At 31.9% G+C, this 18,474-nt stretch overlaps 1 pseudogene; it reads left to right on the top strand.

Annotated features, from left to right (window-relative positions):
• Nucleotides 1-3,257: 3,257 nt before the first annotated feature.
• Nucleotides 3,258-4,150, top strand: LOC144842336 (uncharacterized; annotated as a pseudogene).
• Nucleotides 4,151-18,474: the final 14,324 nt, after the last annotated feature.

An 18,474-nucleotide genomic window follows, 5' to 3' on the forward strand; every position in this document is an offset into this window, starting at 1 on the left:
AGAAAGACGTCCTTGATCATCCTTTTTTAAATACGATGTAATTATAATTATATGGACCTCAACAACATCCATTCAAAGTACCAGCAGCATTGGTTGACAAACTCTTAATCTTAACATACTGACTGTCATTAAGTTTCATCAATAAGTTACTTAATTACACACTGCATTGTTTGCAGACTGGTATGTAATACAACCAAAAAATTGTCATGATGTAATTAGTAAGAGGGAACAAAATGGCTTCTTTCATTGAAACATCAATTAAATACATACTCGAGGAGCTATTTTGGCTTGGTATTATGCACGACAGCCCTATAAAACATCTTATTATATTGTTTTAGTTTTCTTCGGAAATGTAACCTTTGATTTCATATTTTAAACACGGTATTCGAGTATTATAATACAGTATGTATAATATGTCAATACATGTAGTGTTTTGTTTTTTCGTCTACTTGCCTAATTTCTGTTTCAAAACGCTGTGATGGAAATGTTTCTTTCCACGTGAACCTACGGAAAGGGCCGATGTTGCAGAAAGTCCATGGTCAGAAGTGAGAGAAATATTATTTTCGCGAAATTTTCTAATCAACAAATAAAATGCAGTTGTATGAAACCAGTTAAATGTGCTGAAAAATAATATGCAAGAAAAGTAGCATCATCGCTTCCTTTGGTCGGTAGAAAAAGAAAGAAAAATCAATCGATACATCTTCTTGATCGATTCAAAATAAACAAGAAGAGACATGTATCGGCAAATTCACTTGCCTTCTTCTAAGCAACATTTTGATTAAGTGAAGTAACAGTTACTGCCTAAATAGTTGTGTGAATAGATAGTTATAGGTATTGTCGTTTCGTATTTAATTACTGTAAGTATATAGCCTCTTCTCTAGTACCCATATATACTCTTGACTTTAGATAGTGGGCATGATTAAGTGACTTGTAACCGCGTTTTTAAAATCGACTAATATGAGACAAACGCAAGCATACTGTTCTTAAAAACACAACTACCTTGGGCTTAATACCTGAAATAATTCAGTTTACACAAATTATTTAATCTCTCTTATCCTTGTGGGTCTATCACTTTTTACTTTTAAAGTGGAATTCCCGGACGCGATAAGCTAAACACGCAAATAACTGCGTTTTTTTTGTATTTTTTTGGTGTTTTTTTTTACCATATTTAATGAGGGTGATCCATTCATGCAATTGCTGATTACAAGTCTTTGGGAGTGGAGTTGTAATTTTGACCTTAGAAAAAATTCTGACATGTGACGGGACTTGAACCCAGGACCCTTGGAGTGGTAGCCAAGCATCATAACCACCTCTCCACTTTTATTCACATATTACAGCAATCAGGTGTATAGTTTCCATATCTCTTTGTTAAGACAGGGATAACAAGTGATCATCACATTATAATATGCTTACTAGTTGGCCTTTTTTTCTACCAAACAAAGCCTGATATTTTCAAAGTATAAAATGCAATTTCTGAGGACCTCAGCTCTATTTTGTTCAAAATGTTCTTAACTCAGCCCCAATCAAACCTGCAATTTGTTTTAGACTGGATGATAAAGATTTCGATAATTAGGAAACAATCGTCCGTATTATACATAACGTTATGAAACAATAAATATACATACAGTAGTTAAGTTTGCTCATACGTAAGGTCATCACAAGTGAGATAGACAGCCATTTCACGACAGTAATTGTAATAATATGATGAACATGATAAGAGAATTGGAAAATAAGTTAGTTTTATTGTGTTACTTATTTGAGTTTATGTTGTGTTTGAAACTATAGGCTTTGCTTTGGTCGTCTCAACGTTGAGTAGACTACGGGTACTAACATGAATTGAGGGTGCAAGCTAACTTTATTATAGTTACTAATTGTTTTGGATGTGTTCCTGTCCTAAATACAAAGAAAGTAAATACGCAACAAAACATAATTCAACATTTTCAAAAAACTTTATATTTTTAGTGAATACCTTTAATTTTTATTGTAATTTTATACCTTTTCAATGTATTTTACTATAATATTATTGTATACATTCAATTTTTAAGGTATTTTCATACATTTTAAACACATTATCTTTTATGACTGTATTTGTTCAATATTTTATCTCACGCTTTCTGCTTTTATGGTTTTATTAAAGTTTTATACCATTTTAAATCCATTTTATGTGTAATTTCCTTGTTATCTTGTATACATATGTTGACAATGATTTTGAACAAATAAAATGAATGAATGAATACGTATTTCATCCTACACAAAAATAAGAATGTGCGTGTTTGATAATTTGAACACGTTTATAAACAATACTAATGTAATAAATTGTTGTTGAATTCAGAACTGGTTGGTGTTATTTGAGGCGGGTATTTTCGTGTGCTGGTTTGGACATTTACGGAATTAACCAACGGCTGTGATTGTTTGATTGGAAATGACAGTAGTTGTGTGGTTGTATATCTTTTGTTTATAAAATATTTATATTTATTTATCTTATTTTTATAATTGGATAGTTCTAAATATAGTAATTGTATTATCAGATTTGAAGTTTGAATGTGATATTGGCAACATGGCATTTAAATATGATATGGATGGGTCTGTGTTGAAATATTCAGGGGATGCGAATGATGCTTCATTGCGGGATTATACAGAACCTAAAGCCATTTTTAGCGTTGAAAATGAAAGTATTTCAAGATACAATAGAGGAGGAACATAAGAATTTATATAACTAAAATACGCGACTTGTTAAAAGCACATTTTGAGAGTCAATCCTGGACATGGGGTATTGAATCGCAGTTGTTAACTAGGAAACAATTACAATCGGAAACCATTGATTAATATGCGTCGGATATTATGTCATGACGTAATCAGATAAAGAAATCCGATTCTGAGCTCCTGTCTATTTTATGAGAGGGTTATTGCCGAACATTCGGGTAGGCCTATTTTTTTTTCTAAAGAACCTCAGTATTTTCGAAATGCTTTAGATGCAGCTCGGCTAGCCATATTTGTCCAGCGTACTGTGGATGAACCTTCCTCTGGTACTTTTATAAATAACCATCCCAAGTCCCGTGTTAATAATGAAAATACAACGCTAGATACGATCGCGGGGATGGTTGCGAAAGTTTCTAATATATTAGACAGCATTAAATCGTCTAGTCGGGTGATTCCTCCTTTTAATAGTAATTTCGATGATAGGAAAAATGTCTCCTGTGGTATTCTGGTCATGGACGATTTGAGAGCCAAGATAGCGAAAAATAAAATAAATAAATACCAGCGCATATCACCCTCAATACAGGAGAGATGCAATGCTGTTATCTTAGAGTGCATTTCGCATTATGTAAATGAATATCATAATGATTGGGATAAATATTTACCGGCGATACAGTTCGCTTATCGTACAGCTCCGGCTACAAACTCTGTTGGTTATAGTCATTTTTACCTTTAGTATGGCAGGGAAGCCAGGTTTCCGGTCGATGTGACATTATTAAAACAATGCCACTATCCCGAAAAAACATTACGAGATCATAATTATGCATGTGTTAATAAGTCAGTTGGAGATATTTAGAGTTGTTTCTAAGAATCAAGCGAAAATGAAGGAGCGATATGACGAACGCGTCCGCGAGGTAACATATAAGTGGGCGATTCGATTTGGGTGTATATACCTTCGTTACAGAAAGGTTTATCGCGTAAATTAATGACATTTTGGTCTGGCCCTTATCTGTGTGGCCTTTTAATTTTTGTGTTAGGAACTTAGTTCTGAAAGCACCGGTTCATGTGAACCGGATGAAATTTGCATATAATCGATATGCACGACCCACTAATAATAGTTTACATACGGATCCGGAGCAAATGAGTGAGCTGCCTGAATTCGAGATCGGGGACTGTCCGGAGGACTCATTTGGGCCGTTGATGGCCACTCGTAATTTAAAACGGTACGGAAATACCATTTAATTTTCCTGGCATTCCTGAAAGTGAGCAAGAGTTTGGAATCGAAACAATTATAAGAGGACGTTATTGTCAAAATTGTTTGGAATACCTGATTGAATGGAAAGGTTTTCCACACTCTCGGAATAAATGGGAAGCCGTGCAGAATCTGAATTCCACTGCCCTTGAGTACATAGAGAATAATCCTGTAAGGATTACGGGGAAATGTAAAGTTTGAATTCTGATGATAATAGTGTAGTGGCATGGTATCAGTAAAAGGCAAATGTATGTAAGTCTGTATTTAGATATGTTAAAATCTCTAAAGCATGCGGTTATTATTTTGTCGGGGGCGTATATTTATTGTCTATAAATTAACTGATGACGATTACCGAATTAATTGCAATTTTATGTAAATGAATCATAATATTAGGTTGTGTACAGAGGACGACATAATCAATTACTTTTAATATGATAGCTCAAACTGTACGGTATATATGGTATATACTTGGATAATGCGTATGTTGTGATATAAAAAGGGAAAATGTTTTTTAAAAAAGTATATTAGAATTGGATAATGCTAGACGTATGTTGTGACGTTAGTCTTTTGTGGTATACAATACTTATTTGCATATTTTTCACCTGTGGGTTGGTTTAAATAGACGAGGTATTTGTAAAGGAAAGAGTCCACGGCCAGGAGGTTGTGCACAACGAATGAATAAAGTGCACGGTACCAAGTAAGATGTGTTGTGTATTTATTGTCTAAGCATAACAATATAAGCACTTCATTGGTTTTCTCGCTGTTTGCGTTTTTTCACGTTATAACACGGTATCGTTGACCTAAACGCAACTCTATTAAACTGTTCGCCGAGTGTCACATTGATTGCAACACACTGCGTCGATTACAAAGTAGCGAACGCCAAGATAATGTAATGTACATTTGCGCGCAATGTTCTTACCGGGAGTGTGCAATTTAATGTTTACATTTTGTTGATAAGTCAGTATGTGGAGCACATGCCAAGGAAGTTAAGAATTATTCTTTTCTTTGTTTTTATAAACTTTTTCATTTATAAATTACATTCAATTATCGTACGAATGAAAACAAATTAAATCCACCACTTTTAGACAAGATGCTTTTAGTTAGGGAATATCTTGATTTTTCTGTGAAAAAATTATTAACAAAGGTTTTTTTGCAGATTCATACTCTATCACATACCAATATACACCAAAAAATTCCTCCAGACATCAGGGGATGGGGAAAGTGGTTAAATTTGACCTTTGACCTTACAAGGCATATGACACTGTATCTCGGTAACCATTGGTCCGAGAGATTTAGTTTTGGCACCAAAATGTTCCTTATATACATATTTATATTTACTATAATGAAGTATTTTTTCAAAAATTCATTAGAAATGGTAGAAAATGACCTTTGACCTTTTAAGCATATAACAGGTGTATCTCAGTGATCCTTGGTCCTAGAGACTTAGTTTTGGCACCAAAATGTTCCTTATATACATATTTATATTTTCTATGATGAAGTATTTTTTCAAAAATTCATTAGAAATGGTGGAAAATAACCTTTGACCTTTTAAGGCATATAACACATGTATCTCGGCGATCCTTGGTCCTAGAGACTTAGTTTTGGCATCAAAATGTTTCTTATATGCATATTTATATTACTTTTAATAAAGTATTTTATAAAAAATGAATTAGAAATGGTGGAAAATCATGACCTTAGATGGTCATGAAGCTGTATTCTGAAGACCATTGGTCGTAGAGACTTAATGTTTCTTATGGGCATATTCATATATATTAATAAAGTAGGCTTATTCTACCAAAAATTGTTTATTATGGTTTTTTCCTCAAAAAAAGCTTTATTTAATGCTGAAAAACATTTAGCCGATTACATATTTGAATTCTCCTATCATAATAAATTCAGATTCAAAATAAATATTTATTTCCTTCAATTGCAGAATAGAAACATAATAAAGAACAACAATGAAACGTAATAATAAGGTTTAAAAAAATAAAATGTAACATACAAATCATAACTTTCATCAGAGAATCATTAAAAGAATGTCAAAATTTCAATTCTGTGTAATAAAAAATAGAAAAGCAAAAGAAGGTGGCAAAGTCCAAAAGGCAAGTCTGAGTGGGAGGAGCCATATATTAACTAAGGTTCGAAACAAAACGCCATTACACACACAAAATAAACACACACCCATAATGTATCCCTATCCGAAAAAGTTAATTATGTCTTCTGACCTCACATATTTTGTTATTGTATAATAAAGTACCCTTATCCCAAAAGTTAATTTTGTCTCCTCCTAATCTCACATGCTATATCCATGGGCCATACCGGCTCTGTAATGGACATGGGTCAAACATTTCCCATATAGTCTGTCTCATAACAGGATAAACTAAAAAAAAAAACCTAACCCATATGGATTTGCCCGAATGAACCCTCTAAGGACCCTTTTGGGATCTCTATTTGGTGCGCTACATAAGACCCTGTATTACTATTAGTAATTAATATGGGGTAAATAGTTCATAGATTGGACCATATATAATAAAACTAAATATGCACCCTTGATCTTGATTATGGATTTGCCCAAATGAACCCAAGGGCCGATCTTCCATGGACCCTTCTGGATTCTCTATGTTGGGCCAAAAAAAAAAAAAAATGAACCAACAGCAGGCCATCTATTTAGACCCTTCCGTGGTTCTCTACTGTATGCTTATCCATATTACATCATCTCTGCCATTGCAGCCATCTTCTGTATTAGATCTTAAGCCATCCCCAGAAGTTCGAAATCTTGGGGTTTACATGGATTCCCACTTGCAGATGGATGATAACATCAATGCCATCGTTCTGCTATGGTTGGGATTAGGAAGATTGGTCTAATTTGTAGATTTCTGGATAGGGTAACAACTACACGACTTCTGCATGCCTTTATATCATCACGTCTGCACTACTGTAACAGTATTCATGTACTGCCCAAGACCCTGCCTAGGAAGTTGCAGATGTTAGAAAACAGTGCTGCCCGTATAGTGTGTCGAACCACATAACACCTATCTTGCATGAACTGCACTGAGCGTCTCAACTTCAAGATATTGCTGCTCACATATAAATCTCTTCGTGTTTTCACTCCACAATCCTGTTGTCACAGTCTTCGTTCCAATTCTCAGAATCATCTTGTTCCTGCTAAAGTGAAGACCATCTTATGGTCACCGTGCATTATCTTATGCAGCTCCTATGCTTTGGAATTCTCTTCCAAACTGCATTAAAGATGCACAGTCAATTGCTCTTTTTAAGAGGCTTCTTAAAAGACATATTTTTAAACATATATTGTTTAATAAAGCATATTACTCCCCTTTTTTCTCCTTTTCCATGCCACCTAGAATTTTTTAGATCTAGTTTAAGTAGGGCAGGAGGCGCTCAAGTCCGGGATGACCGAGACACAACTGGTGCTGTTCGAGGTTCAATTAGACCGATCTCTGGATATTATTATTATGATTATGTTCAGTTCTTTATTTGGCCCATGTATCAGATCAATGCATTTGGCTACATAAGGCCCTGTATTAGAAATATATCGGGTAAAACTGTGGATTCCAGCCTATCTGTGCAACCCTGATCCTTAAGGAACCCATATGGATTTGCCAAAATGAACCAGAGGTAACCTCTGTATTCTCTATGGCCATACATGCCCTTTATTGGAGATAATGGATATCTGGATGAAACTGTTTGTCTTATAATATGGATTCGACCATATGGGAAAAAGCTATTACATACGATTCTTAAGAAACTCATATCGATTTTCCCAAATGAACCTTTTGGGTACTATATGGCAAATAAATTGGCCTTGAATCAGAAACATGTAGATCGAACTGTGGGTCCCTTGCATCGGTCTATGTGGGAAAAAGTACTCAATAAATCTTTACGGTGGTCTGCAGCTCAAATTTTAACTTAGGTTGAGACATATTAACACTGTATTATGTTGTCCAATAACTTCTGACCATTCTGTAAATATTTCTTTAAATTAAGATATAATATTATATGTTACCAAACAACCACCACACACCCCCCGCCCCATCACCTTTTGAATTAAAATCCATCCCGAGAGGCTCCTATTTACTTAGCTTGTATAGTTATTTTCAAACAATATAATCCATTAGATTAAATATAAATATATATCTATTATAAACAATTTGCGCTTAGTTCCAACTCTCTATGCCATGTCATTATTTAGATGAGAAAAACAAGTCAAAGGTTAAAATTTCATAAAAAATGGGTGATAGAAGTAATACTAGAATAAATAAACTATAAATTTATGTCAAAGGTCAATAACCACACTTCCGGTCATTTTCAGGCAAGATCTTCTGTTAAACTGAATATAAATATATATCTTGGGAATAATTTGCTCTTAGTTTTAATTCTCTCCGACTTGCCGTTACTTAAATATGGCGAATAGAGGTCAAAGGTCAATAACCACACTTCCGGTAATTTTCAAGCAAGATCTTTTGTTAAACTGAATATATATATACATATTGGGAACAATTTGCTCCTAGTTTTAATTCTCTACGACCTGCCGTTACTTAGATATGGCGAAAAGAGGTCAAAGGTCAAAATTGCTGGAAATGGGCTTTCCGGTCAATTTTACAAACAATTTTCTATTAGAACTAATATTAACATATACATTGTGAACAATTTGACACCAAAATTAACTCAATACAATATAGCATGTTGTATGAAAATAGTGGCCATTTTGTTTACATGATAAACAGTACAGAGTACATGAAAAACATGATATTTCTCAGTTTTAGTCTCAAATAACTTCAATCTACACCCATGTCCACAATCAACTATCAAATGATTCAAATTTTTTTACACATGATCATTATATTAGAGAGATATTTTTAGAGAAGTTTTGTTACCATAGAGTGCTACCTTAATTTTTTTTTTCTGGTGTAAAGAATATAATTTTTTTGTTTTTTTTGGAAAAAATTCTTATAAATTAGTATTAATTGACCAAAATTCATACTATAACCCAATATATACCTGCATACCTATATATCAAAATAAAGACAATTTAGTAAGCTATCATTTGATACTAAATAAAATGAAGTACATTCAAAATTCACAACGTTATTAAAACAATAACAGGCGTATCTCTAATTTGACACCAAATGACCTTTGACCTCAAAATGACCCCCTTTCCCCAGGTCAAAATTCATGGAGGAATTTTTTGGGATGACTTGGGATGCATTAGAACATGAATCCACTGCAAAACCTTTGTTAATAATTATTTCACAGATTGGCATTTTTTTGACCTAAAATTCCCTAACTATTTGAGCAGCAGAGGCAGATCAACGAAATTATTTTTAAATGATAATAAACAATAACTAACTAAATATCTACCTATATCAATAACTGACTAAAACCCAACAAATCGTTTTAAAACTGGTGTTTTAACATGTGTGTGTGGTTACATTGCAAAATGATAGTGGGAACCGAATACATTTTCCTCGCAACATGATGATTCAACTACCGTAATTGTTGAAAGAGGGGGGTGCGAAATTGATTGATTAGATCACTTGGCATGCCTTTTTCTTTATTCTTCTAATTCATTTATTCGTTTTAAAACATTAAAAAAAAACACTATTTTTTGTTTAGTTCAAGCAAGTTTTACCATTCGAATCTTACCTTTCTATGTTTATCTCAATTATAACAATTGTATGTACTTTTTGTTTACAAAATTGCTTCAACCAGGTTACATTTTCACCTTTTGAATTTGCGAGTTATAAAATGTTTTATTATTATATATTAGGCCTATATTATTTCTAAGATAAATAAACACTTTAGTTGACGGAAATAGAATCTATATACAATTTCCTGATTTATTAAAAGGAAAAAAAATAAAATATACTTTATTACTTACGTTAGCTTGATGGTTAAAATCTGCATCTGATTCAATCAAATTCTGACAAACAGTAACATTATTGTAATAAGCCCCAAGCATCAGTGCAGTCCAACCAAGCTAATGAGATAAAAAAAAAACTGCAACAATTATCTTTTTCAAACACCAATTATTGAAGATTAACTAATCATGTTCAATTCAATGTTTTCTATCCTTTTATCTTCACTAAAGCACAACTGTTTTTGAAATAATCATTACCAATGACTAATTTGACTATGTGTTTTAAAATATTATATTGTGTGTGATAGACATTTGTTTTTGTTTTTGCATCTATATTATTTGCTCTGAAGTCAATACATAAGTTTGTATTCATTTGTCATAGTTTTTGTTTATTTTAAGAAAGTTGAGCATAATACAATATTAAAAATAATAATTGGGGATAGACTAGGCAGGTAAATTAACTGCTTAAAATTCAAACGTTAAAACTGTATTGTCGTCCAAAAACTATAGTATGCCATTTTATAGCGTTGTTTCACTTACAAAAAGACAACACAACAGTTACATTCAACCAAATATTCATTGGTTTTTCAGGTAAATGATAATTTGTTTTGTTCAAATTATTGACCAAACTAACTAAATATTATGTGCCACACAACAACAAAGTTAATTTTTTCAGGTAGAACTTGGATTTTTCCATCTCAGTTGGACACTTGACATACATTTTGTATTTACAGTGTAAAGACAATACGAGATATATTTTAGCATGCATGCTACCGAAACGTGAGCCCATGTATGGAACGTCAAGTTTAGTTTTAGGCCTATACAATTAAATTAAAGTTGTCCAGCTGATTTTTCTTTGAATGTACAGTATTCCATAAATGAAATAAAGTCAGATCAATTAGTAAATCGAATTGAAACAAGGCCAATAGCCATTAAGTCGCGTGCTACAATGCATAGTGATACCGGACCGACAGACATACCGACAGATAGACCGACAGACCGACAGACAGACCGACCGACATAGTGAACTATAGAGTCGCGTCCACGCGACTAAAAAGATAGATGTGAAAGAAAGATGCGATACTGTGGTATACTGTCGTGTTTAGTTGCTGATTATTATAGCACACATTGTTATACTGTAGGTTTCTCCCTATTGTAGGAAGTATTTACAGCATAGCACATGAAATCCCTGAATCATTGAATGTGGTAGACAATACAAGCAAGGGAATTATCAATCAAGCATCGTATCCAGTTCCAAAAACAAGCATGCTGCAAACGACATATCCAAGTCACAGTTTAACTTTATTAAGTTTATAAGCAGTTTAATTCCTTGTATGTTTTTGATTTGTCTTAAGAAATAATATATTAGCTATGCTATTTTTATAATGTTGATATCGTCCCATAATACGTAGGCTATTTGTTTCAAGTATGTATCATCAAAGAATTTAAACCTGGATTACATTTGGAGGTTCATCCGGGAGATTTATTTTAATATAAAAATAATTTTGATTTCTCATTGATTTTGTTTTACTTGTTTATATGTTTATTGTTATACAGTAAGCGTTCTTGTAATGTATGCATGTGGCAAATGGTTTAGTTTAAATTCGTGTTGGTTTGTCACTATGCTGAAATCATGTAAGTACTTTTTTTCTCTAATATTTACAGAACGATAAATAATGAACCTAGTAATTGTTCATGATTTATTTAAATTAATCCATTTATTATAGAATAATAGATTGCTGGAATTGTTATTTGAAATATTGAATATCACTTATAATTACAATTATTATATTATATACTATATTTGATTGATCACTTAATTTCAGAAAAACAATTCCATTTCAATTCCAAACAATACTTAGAAGAAAACGAAAAATCACACTAAAATGTTATGTTCCCATTTAGTATATTTAAATTATTTATTATTATTATAATTATTTTTTTTGTTTATTGTTATTTTCCTTCTTATCTGCATCATTGTTTGCATTAATATTCCAGTATTTGTATTTTATTGCACATATGACAAACAATGTGTATTTTTATGATATTACACAGACTGATGTCAATATGTTAATACATTACAGATAATATGTTGGTATTGTGTTAACAATATTATTACATAGAAAATAAATCATAATTGATTTGTAGCCTACCTTGTTCTGAATGTTCACGCTCTTTGTATTTATAATATGGGTACAAATACCAATCTCACTAGTCTTTGCACTTTCCGGAATCTATAAAATATGAACCGATAATGCTATTAATATAAATCCAACTGTTTATGTAATTTAATGACATGCATTGATATTATTGTTAAACACAAGATCAGAATAATTCTATTTTGAAAATCGTTGATCAAGGCGATGGCGATGATGAAGAAGATGATGATAATGATTAAATTAAATACATTGTGAAGAAAACTAAAAGAAGTTGTTGTTGAAGCTAATTCAAAAAGTAAATGTAATATGCTGTACAAAGATGGAAGGTACTACTCTTTTTACGTTTCAACATAATCAAGGTAAATACTAATATGATTGTTTAGTAGTTGCATAGTAAAATCACCTACCTTCAGACTATTGTCAGCACATAGTTTAATAAGATGTTTTTTAAGATCCATTTCTAGTTGCTATACCGTGTACTAGCAAAACATAAAAGAAGTGGTTAACGATGGACATTAAAAATTGGTTGTAAAATATACTTAATAAAAGGAATGTAAACATGGTGTATAGAGTGTTAAAGTTGGACCACTAATTAAACACAAATGCATGCTATCAAAATAAACGTTTGTATTTAGATCTAAAAAGCTTTCATAAGCATAGTTACCGTATTAATATTTATTATCATTAACTACTTGTGGTACAGAATAGATCAACAATGTTCTCTCCTTCAGAAATGCTTTCAGAATTGTATATAAACTTAAAGCATAGATGCTGTAATATTTCTATTTATTGTGCGCAATACTCGTATGGACACCACATTTACTGTTGTATGTTTGATTTCTTATGAACTATTCTAATTTTATAATTTAAATATTATACATTTGTAATATAAATGCTTGTAATAAATAATTCTATTCTTCTGATTTATTTTTACAGAAACAGAGGAAATGTTCGTTAAGATAAATATCTGGTACTTGTATAGCAACATTTGTAGTAGCTAACACAAAAAGTATACCTGTAGATACATGATGTTCAAACATTTTACATTAAACACAACCCCATACACTACACACACGTATAGTTTCGTACATTTTTTAAGTTACTTTTCAAACCCACTTGACTTGTGCTGAAATATATGTTTCCTCAATCAACAGTTGACTGTTTTTGTACAGAACACCAGACACTATACATTATCATTTGTATAAGCGATAACAAGTACATTCTAAAATGTTGCTGCAACAAGCGTGATTTGTTATTTATTGTTTGCTTTAATCTTATCATAAGGTGATTGGAGCTACACCGATGTGAATTGCCATTTTAGGTGAGCATAGTAAACCATTATACCGAATTGGTTAACGATGTCGAAGTACAATACAATTCATAATTGTGGAAATACATTTCTCCACAACTAATTCACAGAATTGAACAAAGTTCAATAAAGGTGAACGTGCCAGTGATACCTAATTTTAATAGTGTTCTTCTTTGATTGCAGGTTAATTCACCATCTATTCATTTTGAACTGAAATAGGAAGAATATTTTCATGAGTTGAAAGTTTGACAGTTCTATAACGAGGCGGAGCCGAGTCTAGAAAAGAAGTCAATCTTTTAAGGACTGCAAATATTCTATCCGTTCAACTAATATAAAATATTCATTATTAGGTTCAATGTTAGTTTTAAACCGTGCGATTGCATAAATAAAAACAAATTATAAATTCATTTATTTTTTTAAAATATATTCTAAAAAGGCTGCTGCATGTGGTTTTTGCTAAATTGAACGGTGCCTTATATTAGCTAATCCGCGTATGATGTATGACGTCTAATTTGTTTTTTCTCATCCATACTTTATTTTTTATTTTATTTTGTGGGTATCCACCTTCTCATTTCCATTGTACACAAAATACACATTACATAATGTTGTTGTTTTACTTGTAGTTGTAATCAATATGTTTGCTTTTCTTTAACATATTTTACACAGTATTGTATTTTCATACGAACAAATTTAAATTGTACGTTAAAGAATTGCTGTTAAGCCAAACATGGTCCAGGTTCATATAGTGTACTATTTACTCAGCCGTTCCAATTTTCCTACCGGGCTTTATACTGAAAGCAGAGTGATGGATATAGATTCTTAAGACGAAATAGAAAATCCATCTTTTTATCTACCAACGATAAAATGTTTATAGTAGTACGTAGGCCTACGATTTACATGTTTTGGCTTTTCAATGACCTAGCTAAACCTACATCCGATAGGTTATGTTACACACGACGGCGAAACTATTAATATAGCGATAAATGAATCATGAAGTAAATATTAAGCGGTTGATCACCGATATGAAAATATTTACGATGACGTCACATACTACCAGCACCCCATTGGCTGATTATTACTGTATTATAATTTTACCGTACCTTTAGCAAACGGAAGTTAGGATACGGTACTGTATCTTTAGCCAAGGCCTTTATCTAAAAAGTCCATTTAGTGGTCGTATAGCAGAATGAAACTGGAAAACTCATATCTTGAAATCTGAGCTTTCTAGTTCTGAGTGTTGACACTAGTTAATTGTCGATTCCATGAATTATTCTATAAACTTAAATCATTTCGGCCCGTAACCTTCTGTATTCCAGCATAGGGAGACCTAAAAACCTTAGTCGATCAGGGTACGTATGTCAAATTACTAATTTCAAATAAAACCTTTGAAGCACACCTTTTAACAGATTGATTTTCTTTAAGTAACATAGTATAATTGTCGTACTCTAAAATAGGTATTGATTTGTAGATAATCAAAAACATATAATAATTGTAAACTTTCTCTTTACGAGTCCAACGAGAAACAGACGCATTTATATGATCTTCAAAAGGTGAATTACTGTCAAAAACCACATCAATATCCTTTTCCAGTGTACTTACCTCTATCTTAATAGGTGGCATGAGTAAAATATTATGTTTTTGGATTTTGACTCCCTAAATATAAAAGTTTACATTTTGAAGCATTTCAATTCAATTCAATTTATTTATTGCTGCAAATGCCATCAAGGGCTAATATCCGCTTAAACATACTACATCATACAAACATATACATATTTACATTTAAAATTGTTGTTATCATTACTATAGTTATTATTGTCATTACTACTGTTGTTGTAATTATAATAATAATTATTATTTATTATAATTGTTATAGTTATAATTATAATTGAAAGGCAATTGCCATATGCTTGACCAATAGAACATATTGTGTAATGACTTTTGCAGATTACTAATTTGACTATCGTAGTCATACACTTTCGTATCTAAACATTTTATGTTGACAAAAGCACATACTTATGTTTAAAATGCATTGTTTATTTAATATTTAAAAGAAATCCCTTAGAATTAGTACTGGGGATATTATCGATCTCACACCAAACAACTATTATTGTCTTAATACATTAAAGATCCATTCTATAAAATGTTTGAAGTTTTGTAAAAATAATGCATATATATATTACTTTAAAAACATTAAAACAGGTCATTCCTTGTCTTAAATGTTCGTTTTATGGTAATTTATGATAAAAGGAGAGAAACAATGTTCTCTCGTGGACGAACTTTAGGCTTGCCTAGCTAGGCTTAGGTTTGTATGCTTAGCTGGTAAACAACAGTAAATGTTCGAACATCGTACGCTAGCTATAGGTAGCCTGACGTTGTATAGTTGCTGCAGTAATTAGCTTTCTGTTTTTTTACAGAATCCGTAATACAAATTCGGGGAAACCCGGTATTTTCGCTGAATTCTTCCATTTATGTTGGCCTTCACGATCGATCGAAAGTAGGTGGGTTAATCACAGGAGAAAAACTAAAGAATCAATCCGCGCGCAATGCATGTTGGGATTTATAGCAGGCCGCTAATATTATTATTAGAATTGACTTATTTTTCACATGTTTAACTGTTCAAAGACGAAAAAAGTTATCGCAATAGGACCATATAGTATTTATTTTTTCATTAAATGTAGTTTGTGACCTTAAATTAGATTTAAAAAACGTAGGGAATAGGAATATTTTTTATATGAATAAACTTCAGTTATGTAAATGTTTAGTTTCAGTAGTAACCAGCTTCCTTCAAAATTTTATAATTTATTTTCATATTTTTGTCAATTGCCTTCTTATAATACTATGTACGTCTCCGACTGTTACAATTCTGATTTACGAAAATATTCTATTTCACTTCGAAATAGCAACATTTGTTTCTAAAACAGGAAGTAAGCACCGTATAATTGTATGACTATTCGTTTTGTATAAATAATTAACAGTACGGTAAAAGCAAGGTTTTAACATTCAAAATGCACTGCTTATCTTTAACCAAACTTTGAAGCATTTGATATCTGTTGGTTAGGGTCACTTTTTGTGGAAAATGCATACTGATGCTAATGGTGGAACGATATTATTATTGTAATAAACCATAACTTATATCAGTAATAATAATGCAATGAAATATTTATAAAAAGGTATACAACTTTTTTCAACCCTATGATTTATAATAATAATTTAGTGGTCTTGTAGCAGAAACTAGTTTCTATAGTCCTGAGTGTTAACACTCGTTTCAGTTGGCAACTTTCAGTAAAATAAATAGATAGTACTTATTTGTTTTCATTTACAGCTAGACCATTTTAATTGTCTGTCTATGTGTCTGTTGTACCCAAGTAGGGTGGTTTATACTTATAATTATTATATACTAGAGGGTTCGCTCGCTTCGCTCGCGCACCCTCTAGTGGGTGTACCCAAATGGTCCTCGAAAACATGACCAACGCTTCTGGAAATTGAAGCCCGGGTGACACCTATGCATATGACTAATGAGTAATGTATGTTTATTTTGTGATGTTTCATGGTGCTCCATAAATTAGGTACGCCAAAAATATCGCTTCCAGGGTAATATAGCAAATAGAATAAAATACGAATAGAGAACAATATATGCTAATTATATTCGGTCTTGTGTGTGTGAGATTTGAACCTGTACTGAAAATAAGTTTGGTAAGACGCGAAATGTATACCAATTATGATTGATTACGTCCCCTGTCAGTAATGATGTATGGACAATTGACAGCAATCGGTGGTTAGGAATGTAAAGGGGAAAAGTTACTCAATAGATTTATTTATTTGTAAACAAAATGTACAGTAATTCTCCCTGTAATGATGTAAAAACTTTCAACAATTGTTATTACAACAATTGGTATTAATGCAAATAATATAATTGTAAAGAACAGTATACGTATATTATATTATTATATAATATTATCTGAACGTTACACACAGGAGGAAACCGTTAATGGGGTCATCAATCACTGAAACAGTCTCTAACGTGACCATACCAAGAGACCAAAAGCATAGTTTATCAAAGTGTGTGACAGTGAGCGGGGCTTTAACATTTGTATCACAATATATCATGACATGCAGCATCTTGTTAATTTTGGAACAAAATGATCAAATAACAACTTTCGTAGCCTACTTATATTTCGGTCATAGTAGACACCATTTATACTGTAATTATAAATAGAGCAAGCAACAGAAATAATCGATAAACAGTAAAGGTGTTTCCCTGGTAGGCCTTGCCTCCTATAGTAACATTGAATCGCACCTAAATTTGATAAAATGATTAATAAATAGCATAAATAATTAGTAAAATTACTAAAACAAATTGTATTTCACGTAAAGTAAAGGCCTTTATAATTGATATTTGAATATCTAAAACAAATAAATTGTAGTTCACGATTCAGTTGAATCACTAAAATCACATTGTAGTTCACATAAAAGTAAATATCTTTAATCAATATAATTGATATAGATTGCAAACTTACCAACTATTGCTACTGGACTTGAAAACTATCTAAGAACTGAACAAACTTTCCCGATAAACTCTCAATTCAACCAATTCGTAGCTGTTTACAGTACCTACACTCCTTTGTCTGTTTTCATATTAGTATTTATAATAACAATATGTATGCTTGAATTTACCACAATAATAGTAATAGCACAAAAACCTTTCCACGGTATAATGAACCTTTTTATATAGATGCACAAGTCATTGTGCAGAATTTCAATTCATATTTAGAGACATTCAATTCTATATAACCCCAAGTAGTCATGTATCAGATTATATAATCTTTACCCAATATAGTATACTCTTAGTGTGATAACTTTTATAAAACCAAAGATTTTATATAGCCGAAGGCTAGATCGGAATGAACAATGTTATAGCAGTTCAAAAAGTGATTCTCCATGGAGAGGGAACCAACATTCAGATATGCCCTACGCAGTACGCACTACTACGCCTGTGTTGAGCCTATCTGCATGAGAACGATACGCAACGCAGTGCGTTAAGCGTATAAATTATAAATATTATCTAAGTTATATTTACTTATATTGTTCTTATGTAAAAGGATCCTACAAAAAAACGAAGCTACAGCTTTTTTTTATTCAGGATCCTTGTTATCAGTTGTATTGCAATTATGATGTAATT

Source organism: Antedon bifida, chromosome 5, assembly GCF_963402885.1.
Source record: "Antedon bifida chromosome 5, ecAntBifi1.1, whole genome shotgun sequence".
NCBI lineage: Eukaryota > Metazoa > Echinodermata > Crinoidea > Comatulida > Antedonidae > Antedon > Antedon bifida.